This window comes from Dreissena polymorpha, chromosome 4 (assembly GCF_020536995.1).
Source record: "Dreissena polymorpha isolate Duluth1 chromosome 4, UMN_Dpol_1.0, whole genome shotgun sequence".
NCBI lineage: Eukaryota > Metazoa > Mollusca > Bivalvia > Myida > Dreissenidae > Dreissena > Dreissena polymorpha.
The window spans coordinates 144492086-144515564 of record NC_068358.1 but is presented as its reverse complement, the minus strand read 5'-3'; the positions used below and the strand labels follow the sequence as shown (position 1 = coordinate 144515564).

At 34.7% G+C, this 23479-nt stretch overlaps 2 long non-coding RNA genes across 3 annotated transcripts; one reads left to right on the top strand and one right to left on the bottom strand.

Annotated features, from left to right (window-relative positions):
- Positions 1–204: 204 nt before the first annotated feature.
- Positions 205–18583, bottom strand: LOC127877268 (uncharacterized). Its single transcript, XR_008048334.1, has 2 exons — positions 18496–18583; positions 205–468 (listed from the first exon to the last, which is right to left on the bottom strand). It is a non-coding gene; the product is annotated as an uncharacterized LOC127877268 (long non-coding RNA).
- On the top strand, positions 2878–8462 carry LOC127877266 (uncharacterized). Of its 2 annotated transcripts, none has more exons than XR_008048331.1 (4): positions 2878–3377; positions 5102–5252; positions 7316–7394; positions 8391–8462. It is a non-coding gene; the product is annotated as an uncharacterized LOC127877266 (long non-coding RNA). The 2 variants fall into 2 exon arrangements; XR_008048332.1 differs by having other exon boundaries at positions 3362–3453.
- Positions 18584–23479: the final 4896 nt, after the last annotated feature.

Genomic DNA, 23479 nt, shown 5'->3' with positions numbered 1-23479 from the left:
CCTTCGTGAAATTGTTCAACACGTGGTCTTATGATATCTCACATCTGTCTTGTCTGGTGCAAAAATTATTCCCGTCACATGAAGCGCCAGTTTATGTTTGATGTTTTGCTTATATTCTTATGCGGTCAGAACAGTACATTATGTCTTTATTATAACTTGGCTGAGTTCTATATATTGCCACGTGTGGCAAAAAAGGGGTCAGAATATATTGTTGTTTTTATTGATTTAAATTCTCTGTCAATACAAAAATGCGTGCCACCATATGTGGTAGAAGAACTCGATAAGAAGCCTCATTTATTGGACTGCATGAAATAAGATCAAGTTCGTAACGTTTCTGTGGGTGTCAGTTGAATGCAACAGTAGGTATCTCATAAGTGTATTGATCTTCTTTTTCCGCTGCATCTTCATAGTAATCATCACTGGAACGATTCCCTTCCCCTTCTCCTCAGCGGATGCCAGTTGTCAGGGCTATAATACATGGGATTTAAACGGGATTCAAATATATTGCTTAAATACGGCCTTTATTTAACGTACTTTAATTAAATATAAATCCTCTTATATTTAAAGCATATTAATATTAGAGCGGAACAACACACTACAAGAGAATAACTCTCTGAAAATGATGGCATCGGTGAAGATAAATTACTCCAATGTGATGCATTCAAATATCGAAGCGCGATTATGCGTGATTATTTGTGTAACAATGTCTCAATATAAAGTCTTTAGATATATTAGCAATTATAATCAATAGTAGACTATTTTTTAATTAAAAACTATTCGGTTACACAATAGGAGACAAAGGCACAATTAGATTTTCTTATAAGATTTTTTAGAGAACTTACCATTAATTATCAAGTTAAGTTTTCGTCACAAAAATGGGGGTAATAGTCTAATACTTCTCTTATTTGTATTTCATCGCTTTTTTTAAAGGGGAAGCATTTGAAAAGTATATCTTAGAATATACATATTAATTTTATTTAAATTATCTTTTTTTATTCAATATAAAACATACAATGTAAATATGTGCATAAGCAAGAACAAAAGTGGTATAATACAAAAGTAATAATGCCAAACACATATTGTACATGATATGCTAGGATATACTGTTTTTTTTGCTTTGGTTGCATGTGGTGTATGCTGTTTTTTTTAAATGTAATAATCAATCCTATAGATGAGTTGCGTAGAGTTAGGTAGAAGACAACTGGACTGGGTTATGAAAGTTTATGCGTCTCCATTTTTGTTAAAAAATATGAAGTTTATCGTTGTTGAGGGCTATTTCTTTTTCAATTTGGATCTTTAGTTTTAAATAGTGTATAAAACAGTTGAAAGCAGGTATTTGTTTTTTGTATTTGAAGCTAAATATAAAATATTTCATTAATATGATAATGTGGTTCACAGTGTTATTAATTTCTGGTATTTAAAAGTATTCACACCGAAACTGATATTTGAGAGAGACAGTTTTAATTTTAATTGTTGTTTCTCTAGAAATGTTGTTAACTGGTTCCATAGAATTTGAATATGTTTGCACTCCCAGAAAAGGTGTTCTATTGTTTCAATGTGTTCGCTGCATATATCACATACATTTGTGTAGGATAGGTTGCACTTAAAAAGTTATTTATTTGTAGCTATGATTCTATGGAAATATTTATATTGAAAATTTCTCAGTGTGCAATCTATAGTTGTTTTATATGGCATGATAAATATTGGTTTCCAATTAAATTCTTGTTCTCGAAGAAGGCTTTGCCATTTATTTTGAATCTTGGAGTTTTCTGCAGGGTGTTTAATTTGTAGTTTGTAAAAATTGTGTTTGTTTTGTTTTGTTTTGTTTTGCAAGTATGTTTTCCGTGAATGATGTTTGAGTACATGGTGTGTTATTTGTATAAATTGTAGATTTAATATGTATGGGTATGCTTTTAATTAATGTGTAATACATTAGGAAATTGCCTGAAGGTATTCCGTATATATAACATATATTCTCAAAAGATTACAAGTCTTTTATTTTGTAATCGTACAATTGGTCGACATATTTAATGTTTTGTTCAAACCAATGTTTATAGAAAAAAGTCTTATTGTTTGAAGTTATGTCATTATTGTTCCATAAAATAGTTTTACTGGTGATTTGGGTTTCTAGATTATGAGTAACATAAGTCCATGCCGATAAAACATTAGATAGAAATATGTTTTCGTATGCAATTTCATGCAAAATGGTATTCCTGATGTTACATTCAAAAAGTAAGGAGTCACCATATTTTTTTAGGATTTCCTGGTACAGTAGACTCTGCCAATACCGGACTCTCGGGATACCGGAACTCTCCCGATTCCGGTCGGTCGGGCCAGTCCCGTATTTTCTCCTTCTATTTCTTTGTTAAAAAATGTTGAATAAACCGAACTCTCTGAAAACCGGAAACCGGACGGGTATCTCCGTAAATTTTGTCATTTTCAACGTAAAATACATTGAGTATACCGGACGGTCTAAATTCTCAAGATGCCCGAGGCGTGAAAATAACAATACCTAGTCGGCAAACCGAGTGCGGTGTCACATTTTGCTCGCGCAATTATCGATAATCGGATTAAACAAACCATAAAGGTGTCAAGTCATTACCGCGCTATGGGATTCCGATTAAGTAATGTAAACAAACTGTGAATGTCTATAATAGACGTGCGGTAACACCAAAAAGTGATTGACTCGATCGTTTTATTAATTATTTATTATCGCCTATGATAAACAACTAAATTAAGAAATTGAACAGAAGAACAGAACAGAACTTTTATTTTCACCCAAGTATATAACATATACAATAAGGGCAATATAACAAAGTACAATTTTTATAACAATATTTTGACTTCCGATAATTTAGCAACAACAGCACATATTATCCAGCGAGGGTGGGGGTATTCAGAATGAGCATATATAAATATATTGACTACGAGAATGTGGGAAAAGTTAATCAATTACAAAAAACACCAGATTATCATACATAGTGAGCAATGCATGAGAATGAAATAACGGTTCGTAATTGTGTAGCCTAATTTGTCGAGGATTCTAATATTATTAGTGATCTTTAACCTTAATTATGCGGGGTTGTCTTGTTCACACGTCACTTAACTTTGCACGCGCTGTTACCGATAGCAGTTTTCAGGAAAGAAAAATGTTTATTTAAAAAGTGCAGGTTAAAACAGTGCGTTTAAGGCGATAATGCAACTTGCAGTTGGTAGCTTTAATTTCTGTATTCGGAATAGTTGCAGACATGCTTTTTCGTGATTTATTCGCTCGACTGCACCCGCACAATGAAATTTGCCAATGGGCGAATGGATAATGTCGGAGCAACCAGAGGCCATGAATGATAGCTGTACTTCTCAAGGACAGAATAGATAAGGTACTACCGTTAGGATTAAGCAAATTGTGTGTACTGCATGCAAAAGGAATGAGCAAGGCCTAAGCGGTATCAAGAGGTGATTTTTTGTCAACTTACTATTATTATGGCTTATTTAAAACAAAACGATAATTCGTGAATCGAGACGGTACAAAAATATGAAAATCACTAGCAAAAGGAATTGTTATAAGTTATAAACTGATATTATTATTATTGCAATATATTCTTTTTTTCTTTTTTTTGTTTTTTTTTTAGCTGGTTTTCCGAGAAAGTATTTGTTTAAGAAGCCAGGGTCATGAAAAGCAAATAAATATATGTACAGATTTTTAACATATCAGAATGATGCAAAAGTAGACGTAGTCATGATATATAAATTATCAGTTAGCGAGTGAAATAAAGGATATAACAAATTTATGTACATTTCTCACATTGATACACATTTTAAGTATTATCAAGTAATTAAATAAGCATAAACGTTCCTCATGCTTAACAATTAATGTTTTTAATGGTAAAGTGTAGATGTACATAGGACTGAAAATGTGTCATGTAAATTGAATTTATGGAATTTATTTAATTTCAAGTAGGTAACTACAGTCAACTTTCTATTATACTGGTGGTATAAGTCGGCTATTTAAAACAAAACACAAATTTGTAGATAGAAATGGTACAGAATTATAAAAATCACTAGCAAAAGGAAATTGTAATAAGTTATAAACTGGTTATTATTATTGCAATTTATTCTATAAATTTTTGGCCGGTTTTTCGAGGAAGTATTCGTTTAAGAAGCCATGGTCATGAAAGCAAATAAATATTTGTACAGATTTTTAACATATCAAAATGATGCAAAAGTACACATAGTCATGATATATAACATTATTAGAGAAACACAACCAAATTAATATAATACAATCATCAATTAGCGATTGAAATTAAGAATATAGCAAATTTATGTACATTTCTCACACTGGTACACATATTAAGTATTAACAAGTAATTAAATATAACTTATAAGCATAAATGTTCCTCATGATATATAACATTATTAGAGAAACCCAACCGAATTAATATAATACAATCATCAACTAGCGAATGAAATTAAGAATATAGCAAATTTATGTACATTTCTCACACTGATTCACATATTAAGTATTAACAAGTAATTAAATATAACTTATAAGCATAAATGTTCCTCATGCTTAACAATTAATGTTTATAACGGTAAAGCATACATGTACATAAGACTGAGAATGTGGCATGTAAATTGAATTTATTCAATTTCAAGTAGGTAACCACAGATTATACAGTAGTAAACGGATGTAAGAAAAAAAGTAGACTCTTTGAAGAAGCAGTAATGTAGTTATTATCATTAAAGGGAGACTATTTAGACAAAAATGTGCCCTAATTAATAATAAAAAGGATGGCTATACAGGTTTTGAAATGAAATTCATTTCCAAGTACATAATAACGCATTAGATCGAGACTTAACAAAAAACTAACAGTCAATTAGTGCACTGTAGTAGAACATATACTATAATTTGGTGGTCTGGTGGCATTTGTATTTATAAACAAATGTGTACTTGTATTGAATCTTTGTTAGCGTTTAAATTTACTGAATATAAAGCGTATAAATTTGCTTGTATTTTTAAGTAAAGGTAAGGATTCTGATGATAAGAATGAGCTAAGAGAAGCATTATGTGTGTCATTACCTAGGAATTGTTCTCTTTCAGTATCAAAGAAATCGCAGTTAAGGAGGTAGTGGTGTTCGGTGCCAACCTGACCCGAATTACATAGCCTGCAGACTCTATCTTCAAATGGGGTTCCGTCGTATCGGCCTGTCTCGACTGGAAACCAGTGGTTAGCAGTCCTGAATTGGAATAGGTAAATGTATTCTTTTTTGGTGAGTTTAATAAGGTAGTTTTCAAGGGATGGTGATTGTTTGAAGCTGGTATATATTTGTCCTTTGTGTGTTTGCTGTAATTGGTGGTGCCATTGGGTTTTGAACTGAGTTAGTAACTGTGATTTAACTAAGAGGTGGATATTAATTTGGTTTATTTGAAACTGATTATCCCATATGCTACTTTGGTTAACTGATGTGAGTATTTCTTTTATTTTGTTTGACCACTTAAAATTTGAGTTTGGGAGGTTCATCATGTACTTATAAATCTGATGTGATATTTTCTGTTCTTTGCCTTGAAGAGTTCTACACCAGAAGGAGATCATACGAGTTTTAATATTGATTGCAATTGGATGCCTGCCAAGTTCACCGTATAGAAAAGATATAGGAGTAGATTTTCTGGCTTTAGTAATTTTTCTGAGGAAGTTGTTGTGTACTCTCTCCAGAATGTCTATGTTTTCAAAACCAAATATTTCTGAACCATATGTTAAAATTGGTAGCACTGTGTGGTCGAAAAGTTTAAGGATTAAGTCTATGGGAAGTTCTGCGTTGTTTGCTCTGATATATAATAGGTGCATTGCTTTTGTTGCTTGTTCAGCTAGGTGTTTTCTTGCGTTTAGGAAAGAGCCATTGCTTGAGAGTGTTATCCCTAGGTAGTGGAAACGGTCAGTTATGTCTATGGGATGGATGCCTAGTGTGAAATGAAAGTTTTGAAGTTGTCTAGCACCGAAGATTATAATTTTAGTTTTGCTGAGGTTTATTTTTAAATGCCAATTCTCGCAGTAATCATGGAAAATATTTAAGCTATTTTGGAAGTCAGTTTTTGAGTCAGAAATGATAACAGTGTCATCAGCATAAAGTAATATAAGTAGTTTTAGCCACAAAGTTAGGTCTTCAGGATTTGTAAGTTCTATGCCGTTTGAGCCTTGGAGGTGCATATGTGTTTGCAGATCATTAAGGAAGAGGGAAAATAGGAGAGGGGACAGGTTTTCACCTTGTCTTACGCCAATTTCTGATATGAATGGTTCAGATATGTTACCGTTAAGTGAGATACTAGATTTGATATTGCTATACATGTTTTGAACTAAAGTGAGAAATTTACCTGTTATATTTTGTTTGATTAGTTTGTGCCAGAGGCCAGTACGCCAGACTTTATCGAAGGCTTGGGAGAAGTCAATAAATGCGCAGTAAAGTTTTTGTTTCTTTTTTTTCATTAATTCAATTAGTGAGTGAAGTGTAAATATGTGATCAGAGCAGGAATAGCCTTTTCTAAAGCCAGCTTGATTTTCATCTAAGATATTGTTTTCATTTAAGAACTTAGTTAATCTGTTGTTAAGTATTGAAGTAAAAAGTTTGCCAAGACAGCTGAGGATAGTTATGGGTCTGTAGTTACTAGGATCTTTAGGGTCACCTTTGTTTTTAAATATGGGTATTATAATTCCATTGAGCCAACTTTGTGGGATGAACCCGGTTTCTAGTATGTAGTTAAATAGTTTGCAATAAACGGGCATAAGTAGATGTTTTGTGGACTTTATGTATTCGTTAAGAATGTTGTCAAATGGGCTAGGAGTTTTTGAGTTTTTAAGGTTTGAAATACATTTTTCTATTTCTTCTTTGGTGATTGTGGAATTAAGTGTGGTGCTTGTATAATGTGATTGGTCGTTTGTGTCATTGAAACGGTTGTCATTGATAGTGTTTGTATTTAGTTCTTTGAAGTGTTCCTGTAATTCTTCTAGAGTTGGTGTAGTTGTGATTTTTGATTTTGGTTTTAGTTTGTTAAGATATGACCAATATTGTTTGGGGTTTTTGTCGGACATTGATCGAAGTTTGTTTGACATGTTTTGTTTGTTTGCATTAATATGGTGGTTCATTGTTTGTTTGTATTTTTTGCTGGCGTTCGTCATTTCTTTTTTGTTAAATGTGGTTTTGTTGCTATTATAAATTTTTTTGGCAGTGTGATACTTTTTGCGTGCTTTGAAACATTGAGGACCAAACCATGGTTTATTGTTAGCTGAATGGTTATTTTGAAAATGTGTTTTATTTTCAGGGAAGGTGCTGGTGGATGCTTGATGGAAGACTGATTGCAGCTCATCAGTTATGTGCTCTATGGTCTGCTGCGATTTGGGGTAAGTATCCATTTGGTTAAGTATTTGGTCAATCGCATTAGGGTTGATATTGCTAACAAATTGGCTGGCGAGATCAGGTTTCCATTTTGGTTTTTGATTGGTGTGAGTTTTACTTTTTGGAGTTATATTTGGATGATTGCTATGTGATATATTTATTGACCATGAGAGTGCATTATGGCCATCCGAGAATATTGGGTCAGTTTCAATGATTTGAAATTCCGAAACAAAATAGAAACAATCAGATGAGGCAATAACATAGTCTATTGTGGATTTATTTCTGAATGTAAGCATATCGTGATTATTTCCAGAGGTTAGTCTACCGTTTAGAATGAAAATGTTGTTGTTCTTACATAAGTCTATAAGACGGAGGCCATGTGCATTCGTTCGATGGTCTTGAGAGGTGCGGGCAAGTGGGACGGATAATTTTTCAAGAGTTTTGTATTTGTCTACTTGACTCTGTATGTCGTCATCGATATCGAAAATGTCATTTAAATGTGGGTCAGTGGTTATGTAATCTTTCATGCTGCCTACTCTGCCATTGAAATCACCTGCAAGAATTACATATTTATGGTCACTACATATCTGGGAGATTTCATTTTCAAGGGTCATAAATTCATCGTCGTTAAAAAATTTAGAGTTTTCGGGTGGGACGTATACAGCACCAATGACAATATTTTCGTCAAGCATCGTTAGAGATTTATCAATAGAGATCCAAAGGGCATATTCGCAATTTGACTTTAAAATGTTAATTGAGGGTACAAGCTTGTCTTTAACAAATATACCAATGCCACCAGACTTGCGTTTATATTCTTGCTTTCTATGGTTCGCAAAATAATCATAGTTATTTATCTTTATAATATCGTGTGTATCAGTGTGAGATTCACAGATACAAAATATATCATAACAACCTATGAAATCAGTGAATTCCTGGTAATTTAGTCTTTTCTTGATGCCGCTAACATTTAAAGTTCCTAATTTTATGGTGTTTACTTTCAGGTTGGATGAGGGTTCTGTCCCCCCACTGGCCTAATGGCTATGGTTGCTGTCTGCTGTGGTCCTACTAGGCCAAAAAGAAAAATAGTTGTGTTTCCGGTCATCCGACCGACCCTATCTTTTTGGGGCTGACCCAAAAACTTATTATCCAATATTTGCCTTTTTTGTTTATTTTTGCCCGTCGAGTTCCAAGTTCGGCGATTTTTTTCCATCTCCGTCCGGTCGAATTCGGCGATAACCAGAATTATTGTATTGTGACCTGCAAAATAACATCCCGTCGCCGCGAACGCTTTATATTATACACATTGTGCAATCGGGGGACCAGCTTGTTTTTCCCGCAAAATCGATATCCGGCGTTCCGTTTCATTGTAAACGTGGCGTCGTCCATTTTGTCCGTCAATTTGAACAAATGTTTTCATCATGCCGGAACAAAGTCTTTGAATTCTTATTCAAACTCCATGACTTTAAAGAATGTATGGCACAGATACCACCCAGCACAGTCGAAGCGATCGAAACTGGAAGTTCGTGGGAAAGAAAAGGTGAGTTTTTTTGTCTGTTGGACAGTCGAGCTTACAATGAGCCTTCCTTATTTGATATAACTGATCCAAACTGCTATATTTAGATATTAGAACAGTGTTCAACACTTTACACTGATTTATGGAAAACATGAAAAATAAAAAGAATTTTAAATAATAATAAGTTTTTCCTACCTACCGACCCTACTTTTTTTCAGGAGTTGACCTGAAACACAACTATTTTTCTTTTTGGCCCTATGGTTATTGGACTGTGGAGTGTCCCTAGAGGGCACACGGTTATCAGTACGCGCAGAATCCCAGGGGCGTTGGATGCTGGGCACAGATGACTGGGTGTTCAGTGGAGTTCTGGGAGATACTGGAGGATGATTACGAGCATGAGCTTTTGAAGAATTAGGAGAAGCAGACTGCGAGCGTCTTGATACGTGTTCGGAATTGGGAGTTGGAGTATTGGGAGTGATGACCACAGTTGTTTTCCTCTGGTTAGCAGAGGTTGTGATAGGCTCTGGCGGGATATTGTTCCTGGCGCTTTGGGGAGGAGGGACACTGTGTGCCTGGTTGGACCGTGGTACTTCGGGGATCGTGGCAGTTGGAGTAATGGGGGTGGCGACCGCAGTTGTGTTCCTCCGGTTGCCAGAGGTTGTGATAGAAGCCGGCGGGATATTGTTCCAGGTGCTTTGGCAAGAACGGAAACTGTGTGCCTGACTCGTCCCGAAGACTTCGGGGATTGTGCGAACTCTGTTACCGTTGAGAATTGAGTTCCAATCAGGATATATGTCCTCGACTACCCTTCCATCCATAACTATTTTTGCAGGGAAGACTAGTGCAATTTTGCTGCGTGGATTACTTTCACGGAGTTTTTTGTATTTTGGCCAGAGCGTTTTCCGAGCTTGTGAGATTTCTTTAGGGTAGTCTCGGTTTATGCTGAAGTTTGACCCTGCTAAGTGTTTTGCATGAGAGAGAACATCTACTGTGTCTTGAAAGTTCAGGAAGTTCACAATGATACCCCTACTGTTGCTTGGAGAGAATCTTCCAAGGCGGTGGGCTCGCTGGATTATTGGACGGTGCGTTATCTGGAGCTGTTCGTCAAGAAATTGACCTATGACATCAAAACAGTTTTCATTTCTTTGTTCACCTATTCCACCAAATATGAGGTTATTTCTTCGGCTCCTTGCCTCGATGTCAATGGATTTGTACTCAAGCAGTTTTAAGCGCTGGTCGTGTTCGGATAGTGAGCCTTCTATTGATGTCAATTTTGTATGCATCTTTAAACATTCATCAACCTTGTGATCGAAATTCTTCATTTGTTTAAATATTTCTGTCACTTTTCCATCAAGAGATAATTGCTCAAAGTCATTTTCGTTTGTTATTACTGCACCATTGCTACACTCACCACCTGTGTTTATTCTAGTCCGCTTCCTATTTGTGTTGTCATTTTTTACATTGTTTACATTGTTCCCCACGTGTGGATTGACGAACCTGTTTTGGGTTATAAAAGGCTCGTCCTGAGAATTCTCGTAGCTGTAGCTGTCAAAACTATCAAGGTGATCCATACTTACAGAATTTTGGTTAAATTGGGACTGCTTACATGTACTGAAAATTACTTTTTGAAGATCGGGTTGAAAAAAATGGCGACTGTTTTCAATTACCGGAAGTCATCCCCATTAATGCATGCCGTTGCGACGATCACTTTCTTGAGATCTTCTCGGGTATTTTAAAAGATCTTATAGCCATGTTTTTAACGCTGAAATGGTTGTTTGTTTGTTTGTCAGATAAACTGTTAGAAATATGACTGTTAAATATCCATCCATCAGTATTTGCCTTTAATCGATTAAAAACACATTTTTTAAGAATGCAATTAACATCATCAGTACCTGCGTACAGTTATCACATGGTACATGTAAATGTATACGATTTGTTTTATTTTTATCTGATTATGTACACAATGAATACCGTGTATATTTCGGCAATATGAAAACTCTTGGTAAACCGGAACTCTCTGAAAACCGGACGATTAGGCCGGTCCCGAGACCGTCCGGTTTACAGAGAGTCTACTGTAGAATAATTTCCATTTACTTGTATTGGTATTATCTAGATATCTTATAACCCAGCTGCATTTGATTGCATTCAAGAATGAGTCGATGTCCGTTAATTGGATACCTCCATTTTCTACAGATTGAATTAACTGAGTTCGCTTAATTTTATCAGGCTTACCGTCCCATGTGAAATTAAATATTTCTGATTGTATATCTTTAAAAATATCATTTGGTGGGTTTGGAAGAACTGTTAGTGTATAAATTAATTTAGGGCGTGCAAACGTTTTCAACACCGTGTTTTTCCGATTAGAGTAAGTTTACGATGCTGCCATGATTTTAAGCAATTTTTAATTTTTTTGTAATTTAGGCAGTATGTTTTTTTAGAACTGTTTCATTTTCATTGTTTGTAAATGTTTTTCCTAACGTTGTTCCTTCATCTGATGTCCAGTGGAATTTCATTTCTTTTTTAAGTTGAATATTACTTTGTTTAAATGTACCTACTCGTAGCACAGTGCATTTATTTTTGTTAAGTTTAAGACCCGATGCCATTGCAAAAAGGGTAAGCGATTCTATAAGATTATTGAACGAGTCAATACTGTCATTTAAAAAATAAGTTGCGTCGTCAGCAAATAGGGACTGTTTAATTTCTTCGTCAGGTTCTAGCGATATTCCATTTAAATGTTTATTTGATTGGATATAGTGTGATAGATACTCGATGCATATTATAAATAGTGAGGATGAGAGTGGACATCCTTTTCGTACCCCTCGTTCGATGTTAAAACTGTTTGAGAAGAAGCCATTGTTAATTATTATACTGTAAATATCGGTATAAAATAGTTTTACCCATTTAATGAAACTTTCACCGAAATTCATATTTTCTAAGCAAGAGAACATAAACGAATGGTCTAGTGAATCAAAAGCCTTTTCAAAGTCTGCAAAGAAGATAAGGCCAGAATTGTTTGGTTGGTTGAAATAATTTATGCATTCTTGTATCAGACGTACATTTTCAAAAATGTATCGTTCTTTTATAAAACCAGATTGAGATCTTGAAATGACTGATGGTAATACTTTTTTGATTCTGTTGGATATACTTTCAGTTGCAATTTTATAATCATTGTTAAGTAGACTAATCGGGCGCCAGTTTGATAAGGATTCTAGGTTTTTTCCAGGTTTTGGAATGAGTGATATTATACCTTGTTTTTTAGCGTAGTTAGGTTTTTGTTGTTAAATGAATAGTAAATTAATTAAATGTGTTTTAATATCGTTCCAGAATATTTTATAAAATTCGACTGTGATGCCATCAGATCCTGGACTTTTGTTATTTTGCAGTTCTTTAAGTGCTAATCCACATTCATATTCGTTAAGTATTCCGTCGCACAGTTGTTTTTCTTCATGATTCAAAGCATGAGGTGTATTTTTAAAGAGGGTGTTATTTTCAACATGTTTTCGTTTATAGAGGGTTTCGAAAAATAAACGTTGTTCTTCTAGTATTTGAGTTCTGTGTGTTATATCTCCGCCATTAACTACTAATTTGTGTACAGTTTTTTGTTCACTTCTACGTTTTTCGATGTTTGCGAAGTATTTTGTATTTTTTTCCCATTGTGTTCAACATGCTGTACACGTGCTCGTAATATAATTCCATTGAGTTGTGTATGATAAATTCCTTTTAATACTTGTTTTTTTTATGTTATTTCATTCTCAATGTATTTGGTATCGTTTGTGTTTGTTTCATGTAATTGTTTTTCAAGTGTTTCAATGATTTTGATGGTTTCAGTTTCAAGTTTGCGTGTTTCTTTTTGTTTAAATGATGTGTATCTAATTGTTGTGTTACGTATATTTCCTTTAATTACTTCCCATAAGGTGTTTGGGTTCGCATCTTTATTATTTTGAACTGTATTGAGTATTTCTTGTTTTATTTGCGTTTGGTATTGTGTATCTAATAATATGCTGTTATTGATTTTAAAGTAACCTGGGCCTCTTTCAGGTTGTATTTTGTGTATTTTAAGTTTAACTAGAGAGTGGTCAGTCATTAATCCTGGTTTTATGTTACATGTGTCAATAATGTTGCAAAGTGACTCAGATATTAAAAAATAATAATCTACAAAATATTGTTGGTTTTGTGTTTGAGTGCCAGGTGAATTTGCTTTCGTTTGGATTTATTGTACGCCAGATGCCTATCATATTGTAATTTTCAATTATGTTATTCAAAATGTTTCTATTTTTAAAATGAGCATAAAGGTTTCCCTTCTGTTTATCTAATAATGGGTTAAGAACAGTATTGAAATCACCACCGATTATAATGTTTTTACCTTGGTTATTCATTTACAAACGATTGTAATGTTTCGTAAAATGTGGAATCATCTATGTTAGGGCCGTAAACGTTGATTAATATTAATTGTGTTTCGTGTATTTTGATATCTATACTTGCTTGTCTGCCAATTATTATTTCGTTAAAGTTATCGACTGTGATCCCTATATTGTTTTTAATCAGAAAGGCAATGCCTTGTTTATTAGTATGTTGTCCACTGAGGTAGATGTCTCCGTCCAATTCATCTTTTAAGTTTTGTGCTAAAGTATGTGTCAAGTGACTTTCTTGTAGTAGGCATACACTAAAAAAAAATCGTCTAACCATTTGAAGATTTTTATTCGTTTGTCTTTATTGTTTAGCCCTTTTACATTCAAAGTACATATTTTAATCATTTAAAAAAGGTGGAAGGTGATGTGAATGATAATGTGTGTGTGCTTGTCCGGTTCGTTTCATTTTAAAAACTGGAGAAGAGCTATTCATTCTAAGCAATAGGTTAAGCGTAATGGAGTTATGGGTCAGATGAGTACTCTGTATACGAAAAATTCATATTCCAAGTCTCAGCAAAGGATGTTTCATAAACAATACATTGTATTATGCTTAACGAAATCATCCGTGAGAACGTATTTTTTATCTCTATGCAACCATATATTCCATAAATTATCATTATGGTCATCGCGAACGGACGAACATCTTACGCAATAAACAAGACAATTTCTAGATCATGTGTAATGTGTAGTATGTTTTATAGATTTGTGTCGTATTAACATACAAGGACTGCCTATTCAAACGCCAAAAGGACATCAATCGATCGGGAGCTATTGTGCGCGATTTATTTTTAACGCGTTATAGTGCCTTTTCGAAACAAAGTACGCGCACAAACACGGATAAATGTTCTGCCATTTAGCATACTAGATACAATGCGTTTTGCTCGCATACTGCGTGATTTGTATGGCACTGTATAAGGCAGCAGTTATCTTTTTGTGTAATAATTGCAAGCTTATATTGTTATTAAATGTCTTAAAACAAAAAATACAAATCACAAAAATGTAATAAATTATGACACGTTGACATTTATTTCATATTTCATCTGTATCAATTGAGCATTACCATGCAATATCACGGATTTTCACTTACTACGCATGGAGGAAGAGTAAGTTTATCAAATAAAAGATTCGGCTGTGTGCCAAATTAAAGCAATAACGATAGTTTTAGTGACTGAATGTCTTGTCTACGAGAAAAAAGTAGTAGCAGTTATTTGGAGTCTAGACTGAGCTATTCATCTTCCAGACAGTTTTATTTCGCTTATCGAAAATGCAGCTATATTATGGCGTATCAAATTCTATTATACTGTCACTCTGTAAGAAATTACAGTTAACTACTAAATGATAATATATTACCGAATCTATAAAACGTCATTAATCTATAAAACGTCATTGCATGGCCCTTAAACTGCGCCAGGTTCGTGTACCAGAAACCGTAGTTGTCACTTTGATTGAAGTACCAATATGGGATTCCATTAAATACAAACGTACACACGGTAAATAAAGTAAATTTTATAAAATGTTACCAAATATGCATATGTTATACAAGAGTTTAAAGGGATATTTTCACGCTTTGGTAAATTGACAAAATTGAAAAAAGTTGTTTCAGATTCGCAAATTTTCGTTTTAGTTATTATATTTGTGAGGAAACAGTAATACTGAACATTTACCATGGTCTAATATAGCCATTATATGCATCTTTTGACGTTTTTACAACATAAAAATTATAAAGCGTTGCAACGCGAAACGATTGAATAATTTGGAGAGTTCTGTTTTTGTCGTTAAATTTTGTGAAACTACGAAGATTGCTTATATAAGGTATAAAATACATTAGGTATGTGTACTTGGCGGAATAGCTCAGTAGGCTAAAGCGTTTTTACTTCAGGACTCAAGGGGTCACTGGTTCGAAACCTGGTCCGGGCAATGTTCTTTTCCTTTTTTAATTTTATTCTTGATTTTTTACTGGAGCTTAAACGATCCAATGTTTACATTTATCGATATAAAGCATTTAATGAATAAGTTAAAAAATGCCAAAATCTGTGAAAAGGCCCCTTTAATTTTAACTTAACAATAATTACTCGATATAGGGCCTTTGTCAATATTGACCGTTTATTTCACAATCATATTTGAAAATTAAAAAGTCTAATTGTAAAGAAGGTCTGGTACTGATTAAAAATGCACGTATCACGTATATAGAATAAAAAAAGTTGCTCTCAACTTCTGGAACAAGACAATATTTTCGATTGATATAAAACAAAATTAAAATGCGGAAACGCGTGCAGTAATCTTCTTTACAAGCTTACAGAAAATGAAATTATTCTAGGTTTGATAAATACGGTATCACTGGGGGCTGACGAGGTATAAGCGTAGTCCGTTTCGCTACGACGTCGGGTATATGTTTTACTACGAAAACATTGTGTAAATACACTACTTAATCAGGCGAGTTTCATCTTTTCTGGTATTTGTGGATTATAGAACGGAACAGCCAGTAATGGTAGGTACTTATTTTCAATAACAAACTAACAAATGTGCGTAGTTGCAACATTTACATTTATTTTGAGCTAAAATCGAAATATTTTTATTTGAAGCAATACATAATGTGGTTATTCTGTTAAAGTTCCAAATTACGGTAACTAAAAGGGGCCTTTTCACAGATTTGGCATGTTTTGAAGTTTGTTATTAAATGCTTTATATTGATTAATGTAAACATTAAATTTTAAAAGCTCCAGTAAAAAATCAAGAATAAAATTTAAAAATAGGGAAACAAAGTAGCCCGCGGCAGGGCTCGAACCAGTGACCCCCGAAATCCTGAAGCAAAAATGCATTAGTCAACTGAGTTATCCTGCCAAGCATACATAAGATGCGTATTTTATACGTTATAAAAGCAATCTTCGTAGTTTCACAAATTTAAACGACAACAACAGAACTCTCTAAATTATTCAATCGTTTCGCGTTGCAACGCTTTATAATTTTTAGGTTTTTAAATCGTCAAAAAATGAATATAATGGCTATATCAGACCATGGCAAATGTTCGGTAATACTGTTTCCTCACAAATATCATAACTAAACCGAAAATTTGTGAATCTGAAACTACTTTTTTCAATTTTGTCAATTTACCAAACCGTGAAAAGATCCCTTTATATTGAATAAAACTTCATGTTTCTTTGATTCAGACTACATTTCACACTTTAAAGTACAAAACAGGTTACGAACATGTATTTTAATTATTCAAATGGATTGTTTCGAAGGAAATTACAAGTTACTTTATGTATAGGTTTTGCACAGAGTATGTATTGGTTGTGCTACGAAGTACAAATATAATGTATAGGTTACTCAACGAAGTTTCTGTATCATTTTCAGGAGTTATTGCAGACTGCCATTTCCCAGTGCAAAAGATGCCGTGCTTCACTGTGCGCATGAACTTCCAAACGGAAAGGTTTCCTTTATGTGGGAGATGCCTTGTGACACTGCACCAGGTGTACAATACAGAAATCGCACGTTCAATATTATGGGTGGCGACATAAAAAAATGCTGAAAATATTACATTCAATCCGGTTTATGGCAAATTGATAATTCCGACAAAATCTACAGTGACAGAAAGTCCTGTGCGAAAGATATCACGAATAAACACACCAACAAAATCTGTCCATTATCAGATTATTTATTATTATTTATAGATTATTCTCATTATCTCGAAGTTGTAAGGACATAAAACAATAGTTGGGGATATCTGGAGTTGGAGATAAACATTCGACGAAACCCGCAGACAAAAACAGAAAAAGGAAAGCCGAAAGTATAGCCCAATTCTCACTATTGCCGGTAGAGTCCCGGTCCATACCGGTTTGGTAACGCAGGTCTACAGGCGAGAACCGAGATGATTCTTAGATTATTTTTAACGCGGTCACACTATTTCCCGGTGTCGCCCCGGTTGAAGCCGGTCAACAACCCGGCAGAGTCCCGGTCAACCCCGGAATGGTTTATCCCGGTGAAGCCCCTGCAAGGTCCCGGTTGCCGCCGGTAATGCCCCGGTTGATCCACGGTGAAAGCCGGCAGCGTTACGGCAGAGCCCCGGTATACCGTCACTACGCCGGCACTCAACCGGGCTATACCGGCATCAGACACCGGCAGAGCTTCGGCAACGCCCGGTTTAACCGGGGACAACCGGGGCTCCACCGGGAAAGTATTAAAATGTTTTATACCTCCGGTATGAACCGGGAGTCACCGGTAAGGACCAGCAACGACCGGCTTGGCACGGGAACAACCGGGACTGCACCGAGAACAACTGGGACGGCACCGTCAGAGCGCCGGTTTACTTATGTACCGTAGCTATACCGGAACTCTGTCGGCATTCTCGAGGCTCGCCGTAGCTCTGCCGGTGTCTCTTTGGGCCCCGGTGGAGCTACAGTGCCGTCCCGGTTGTTCCCGGTGCAGTCCCGGTTGTTCCCAGTGCCACGCCGGTCGTTGCCGGTCGTTCCCGGTGAGTTCCGGTTCATCCCGGAGGTATTAAGCATTTTAATACTTTCCCGGTGGAGCCCCGGTTGTCCGCGGTCGTCCACATTTCATCCCGGTGGAGCATCGGTTCATCCCCTTAACCGCATTGTAACACGAGGTAAATTTACCGGCCGTCATGTACGCAGTTAACAATAACCTGTGACAGAAACCCACTGCCACACCTTTACAACAATACATTGACTAATCAATTGCGGATTTGTGCCATTGAGGTCCTACTTTTCACACCTTACGGCTGTAACAGGTGTTGATTTTACAGGTAAAATCATGTATACTAACATGAAATTCATATCAAAATTAGTTGACGATAACAGATTTTTAAGAAAATCGCTTTGATATATACAATGTAAAAATAAAAATCAGTATGAGATAAAGAAGGATCGAAGTTGGGACATAGGATTTACTTTGACATAAGCAGTGTTTCGAGATAAGCGAGTTGGACGTAACGAGGATCGAACGAATGTTGTTTGATAAAGAATACCGTATGCTAAAAACCTTTCGTCGGTCTCTATCCAAAAGAACGTATAAGGCATTGTCACAAGGTGAAGATGCGTAATTTTATTGAGATCGACGACATTAGGTTCTCGACTCTCAACTGTCGTCTTATATATGGATTTTTGATTTTGATCGTTTCGTTTGGCCTAGTCGTGAATTTAATTATATGATAATAATGTGCATTACCATGTCGACTGTGCGCTTCGGGTCATCTTTTGTTGTTGTTGTTACTACCTCTTCCGAAAAGGAAACATCCAGCCACTCCATGACTCTGAATTAAAAACAAGAAGCTTTTCTTTCTTTCGCCTTTAAGAGATAACCAATACGTCATCTGTGAGAAACGCATACACGCTAAAGCGTTGTCGCAGCGAGGATATCCGTATACTGTCAGAGACATGATCATGCATAATAATACTATTAAGCCTTTATTTCTGATAACTGGGTCACCATACACATTTATAAACACACCATTGCTTTAACAATACATACATCAATATGGAAGTTTTAAAATTGTGTCAATTAAACACAGTTGTAAACCTTACTTGCATTTTTTAAAGTGAAACTTGACTTCGGTTTGATAAATCAGCGGTATATTTAATGATTAACCGCATGAACCAGACACATGTTGAATCATAATTTGATGAAACAGATCTATGAAATGTCATTGTGCTTAAATTCAGAGTTTTGTTATTACAAAAGCATAATCTTACCTGTTTTAAACACAAATTTCCACTAATCCGTTCTTCGATGCCAAGAGTATTTACAAAATGTTTTCGTAGTAAAACATATACCCGACGTCGTAGCGAAACGTACTACGCTTATACCTCGTCAGCCCCCAGTGGGTATAGTATGGTTTTATACATGTTGTTTAGAAAAGAGATTATGGTCATGGTTTAGCGCGAAAATTGCACGGGTTTGGTGTTAAAGATTTAGCGCGAAAGCGCACGAGTTTTTCGTTTTGGGGTATATATGATTTGCAAATTTATTGAGTCGCCATTCGAGGGTGTATTTGACAGGCAAAAGTAATGGAAAGGGAAAACGAAGGGGTGATAACACCGCCCGCCCTTAATGGACATACGTATGTCTAAATAAGTGGTTACACGATTTTTACGTATATAATTTTGCAATAATAAAGTCGATATTAAGTTTAGTTTAAGTTCGGTTTTCTAGTCCATGTGAGATGGGATCTAAACACGAACCGATTCCTTTACTGAGAAAGTCGATGGGTGTATTTAGATTTAAGTCTGAAGCAGCTAAGTTTTCTTGATTATTTTGTTTCATCTTTTACTTCATATTGTGTTTAAATGTGAAATTTTAATTTATGTGTTTCATATTTGAGACTCTCACTTCCTGGACATAGTACTTCCTGCATATTTATTGAAATCTTGGTATGTTTATATAAATATATTACTCGGAATACTTATGATTTATCTACAATCTTTTTAAGTATTATTTTATGGTTTTAGTGATTTGTTTGTTTCTTGTTGTTGTCCGGGGTGTGTACGGGATGCTTTTGATGTTTGTTTGTTATGTTAATTTGCGCAATGAGATCAATAATGTTTTATTAACATGTTTTTCTTAAGAATACTTTATTTTTACAGTGTAACAATAGCTGCTTATTTGTAGATTTCTCTTAAATTAGAGGTTTCGGGAAGTGATGAAGGCACCTAGACACCGGTCTTGAGCCATGATTATTTCTCTTTTTTACTATTTCATAATTCAACTAAATCACGATAAGCAGTAATCCAGAACTATCAAAATTAAATGCATAAACTGCGTTTCAATACAGATTTTCTTGACTTAAATATCCTTTTATTGTTTAAGTGTTGAATCAACTGCTGTCGCTTTTAATACAGCCGCAATAAGGATTTGAAAATGAAGCATCGCTATGCTTGAATATCCTGGGGAAAGTCGTTATGAGCATTTACCGTATTTAGCCCCGTTGTGATGTGGCTACAATTATTAAAATTTAAATTGATGAATGTCTGTTATTGTTTGAAACTGCCCAATAATGCTTCCTGAAATATTGTTATAAACCCTATGTTCCAAATGGTTTTGCGGCGATCGTTTACAAGCTATCATTTCTTTAAACAGTGATTTATAGATTCATTTTCAAAATCAAGAAACGTAAGACGATTGTTTATCTGTAACTCATTATGGAGAATCATGTTACTAGTTTAAAAAGAAGATATTTCGAAAAGCGTTTCTATTACTAAATTATTCTGCTCATTATTATTCCTCAGCAAAAACAAATTGCTTCCACGGCTTAAGCAAGCCCTTCAAAGTGGGTATAAACGATTTTGTCAAATAATTTATGAATTTATATAAAAATTATGTAAAAAAAACCAACTTACCGTATTATACATATATTTCAATATAAAATTAAAAAAAAGTTAAGAAGAACATGTGTCGAAAAATGTCGATACATGTACAGGGAATAATCTACATGTGCGTTCCGCGTCTATGACGCACAAATATCGAAATAGACGCATCGTTTTGAAATATGTGCGTCCACTCGGACGCATTGCTGAACTGTATCCGTTAAGGCATACGCGAATCAGGATAAGTTCGAACTATCTTGTGTACGAGTCAAAAGTGTAGCAATGAACGCAGAATTAAACCGAATGAGGCCTGAATACTCCAGCAAGTCTTTTGATTGGCTCTAGTCGAGCCGCTGCTGTATTATACGAACCAATTAGAATCGACCTTTTAAATAGAATGTGTTATGATATTTTCTCGAGTCCGCGGATGAAAAACTGCTTTAACTTTGTGTAACTTAGTCATAAATAATACAGAAAAAATGCCTCCGAAATTAGGTGTTGAAGCTTAATCCAAAACAAACAAATCTAAACTTAAATAATGGTAGGTCAACGGCTCGCAATTCGGACGTAAACAATAATATTATCAAGCTCGCAAGTCGGATGTTAACAATAATATTATCATCGATTTGAATCAAGTTGAAATGTGATAACAGGTTACATTCATGTAACAGATAATAGTATAGCCTATGTGAAGGCAAACAAGATAGTGATAACTCTGAATTTATTTTGGTTTTTTTTTTTTTTGGTTTAAACAAGTTTTTGAGATTATAACAAGTTTAATGCAAGTATAGTTATTGAGCTAGTGTGATTTAGACATATTTTCTTCAATACTTGGTATCTGTCAAAATTTGGGACCCATTCGTTTTCAAAGTGAACTCATTAATTTGGGACTCATTGGTCTAAAATCTGCGAGTTCAGGGACCCATAGATAGTAAATTCTAGATTATTCCCTGCATGTATATAAATCTGAAATCGCAAATGTCTACAGTCGAATTCGACAGTATTATCACGCATGTACGATGTGAATCTTAATTTAGTTTTACGGATCATTTTAACCCATTTATGCCTAGCGTCTAGAAAAAAAGGCCTTTGCAAACAGCGTAGACCCAAATGAGGCGCCGCATGGTGCGACGTCTTATCAGGGTCTGCGCTGTTTGCTTAAAGGAATTTCTGTAAAAAATATTCTAAATATAGAAATAAATATACTGGACATCCCTAATTTTGGAAATAAATTGATCCAATTTAGAAATATGGGAGAGTCCACTAGGCTTAAATGGGTTACATTCCTGAAACGATATCTATTCATACGACACACAAACACTTAATATGATCCTAATAGAAAGACGAATGCGTCGGTTATTGTAGGAAAATATGTACGAAATATCTTCGTCACAATCAGCTCGGGGCGCTTATTTGTCTATGCTGCATTTTATGAAATTCGCCTTCAATGTATACTTATTCTTGCCTATTTTTTGTTGTAACACATTTTTATTAATATATTACAATAACACATATTAAAATCGTGCATACCCACTTAAAGAACAGTATTCATTAACGTCCATACCCAATACTGTGTTTGATAATATTCTTTGAGTCCCCACCCTACTCAACCAATACGCCCACAACCTCCCCTCGGCCATAAAGTACAGTCATGCTTTTATACGGCCCGGTAATATGATGCGATATCGCGGGATTAATGTAGCAATTTCGCATCATCTTCCCACTTTCGACCTTTCAAAGAAGGCTCGAACTTAACAATACGATGTAAGTGTACGAGATCAAAGTGCGATATTTCGATTAACATTTCTCGATCATAATCTCGCAACCACAAATAAGTAGAAATATACAACTTACATACGGACATATAGAACACATATTTTTTATCATCATTTATTATGTTTTTACATACAGATACTTTTGAAGAATAAACATATGTATGTATACAGTACAAAGTGTATATTTACATTATTTATGTGATTAATTTACAACATATATTGAATTTTACCAAACAAATATTACTTTATTGAACTAATATATGTATATATTATATATTTATAGTACATAAATTAGAAAACATATTATATTTGTTTAACATGCCTTACCTGAGTATGCACATAATCACGGTGACGTGACTTATTAAGATCTGTGCGGGGAGTAAAATATCAACAAAAGCGCGACGCAGGTAAGATTTTTAAGGATTACTTTTTAAATATTTCACCATTTTTAATGAGATAAAGTGGAGAGCCCGCTCATTAATGAGAGTTTTCTATATGTATCATGATTTTATCAAACAAAGAAGTATTTTTTAGTAAAGTGCAACCGCGCGTTTGGACGGTTAGAAGAAGGTCGGATTAGTGTTTGGACATAATTTTATTTTGACACAGAAACATCACCTCTGGTGAAATTAAGCAATACACTTTATGGGCGGAGCTTACACTATATCATTTTGAATTCATTTTCAGGTTTATGATATATATTTACGAACAAAAGTTCAAGAAAAATGTTCTTACAGTAATATGATCTGTGTGGTATACGTTTTTTAGAAGGATCTGTGTGGTATACTGTTTTTATGTTTTTCAATTCTATTCAGTTGTTTAAAAAATGCTTGTCAACTGTGTATCTGAAACTGGATTTTTAAATGCGATAGCATATATTACACATAATGGCTATACATTATTGTATTAAATTTCATTGTTATTTTGGCGCCAAACACTACTGTCACGTGAAGTAATGTGTCGTATATTATTTTAAATATTATATTTGCTTTAAGGTATGGCTCAATTCTCCGAATGCGGAAACATGTTGAAGACCAGAGCTGGGTTATTGCGTCCCACTATAGGAGACACGCT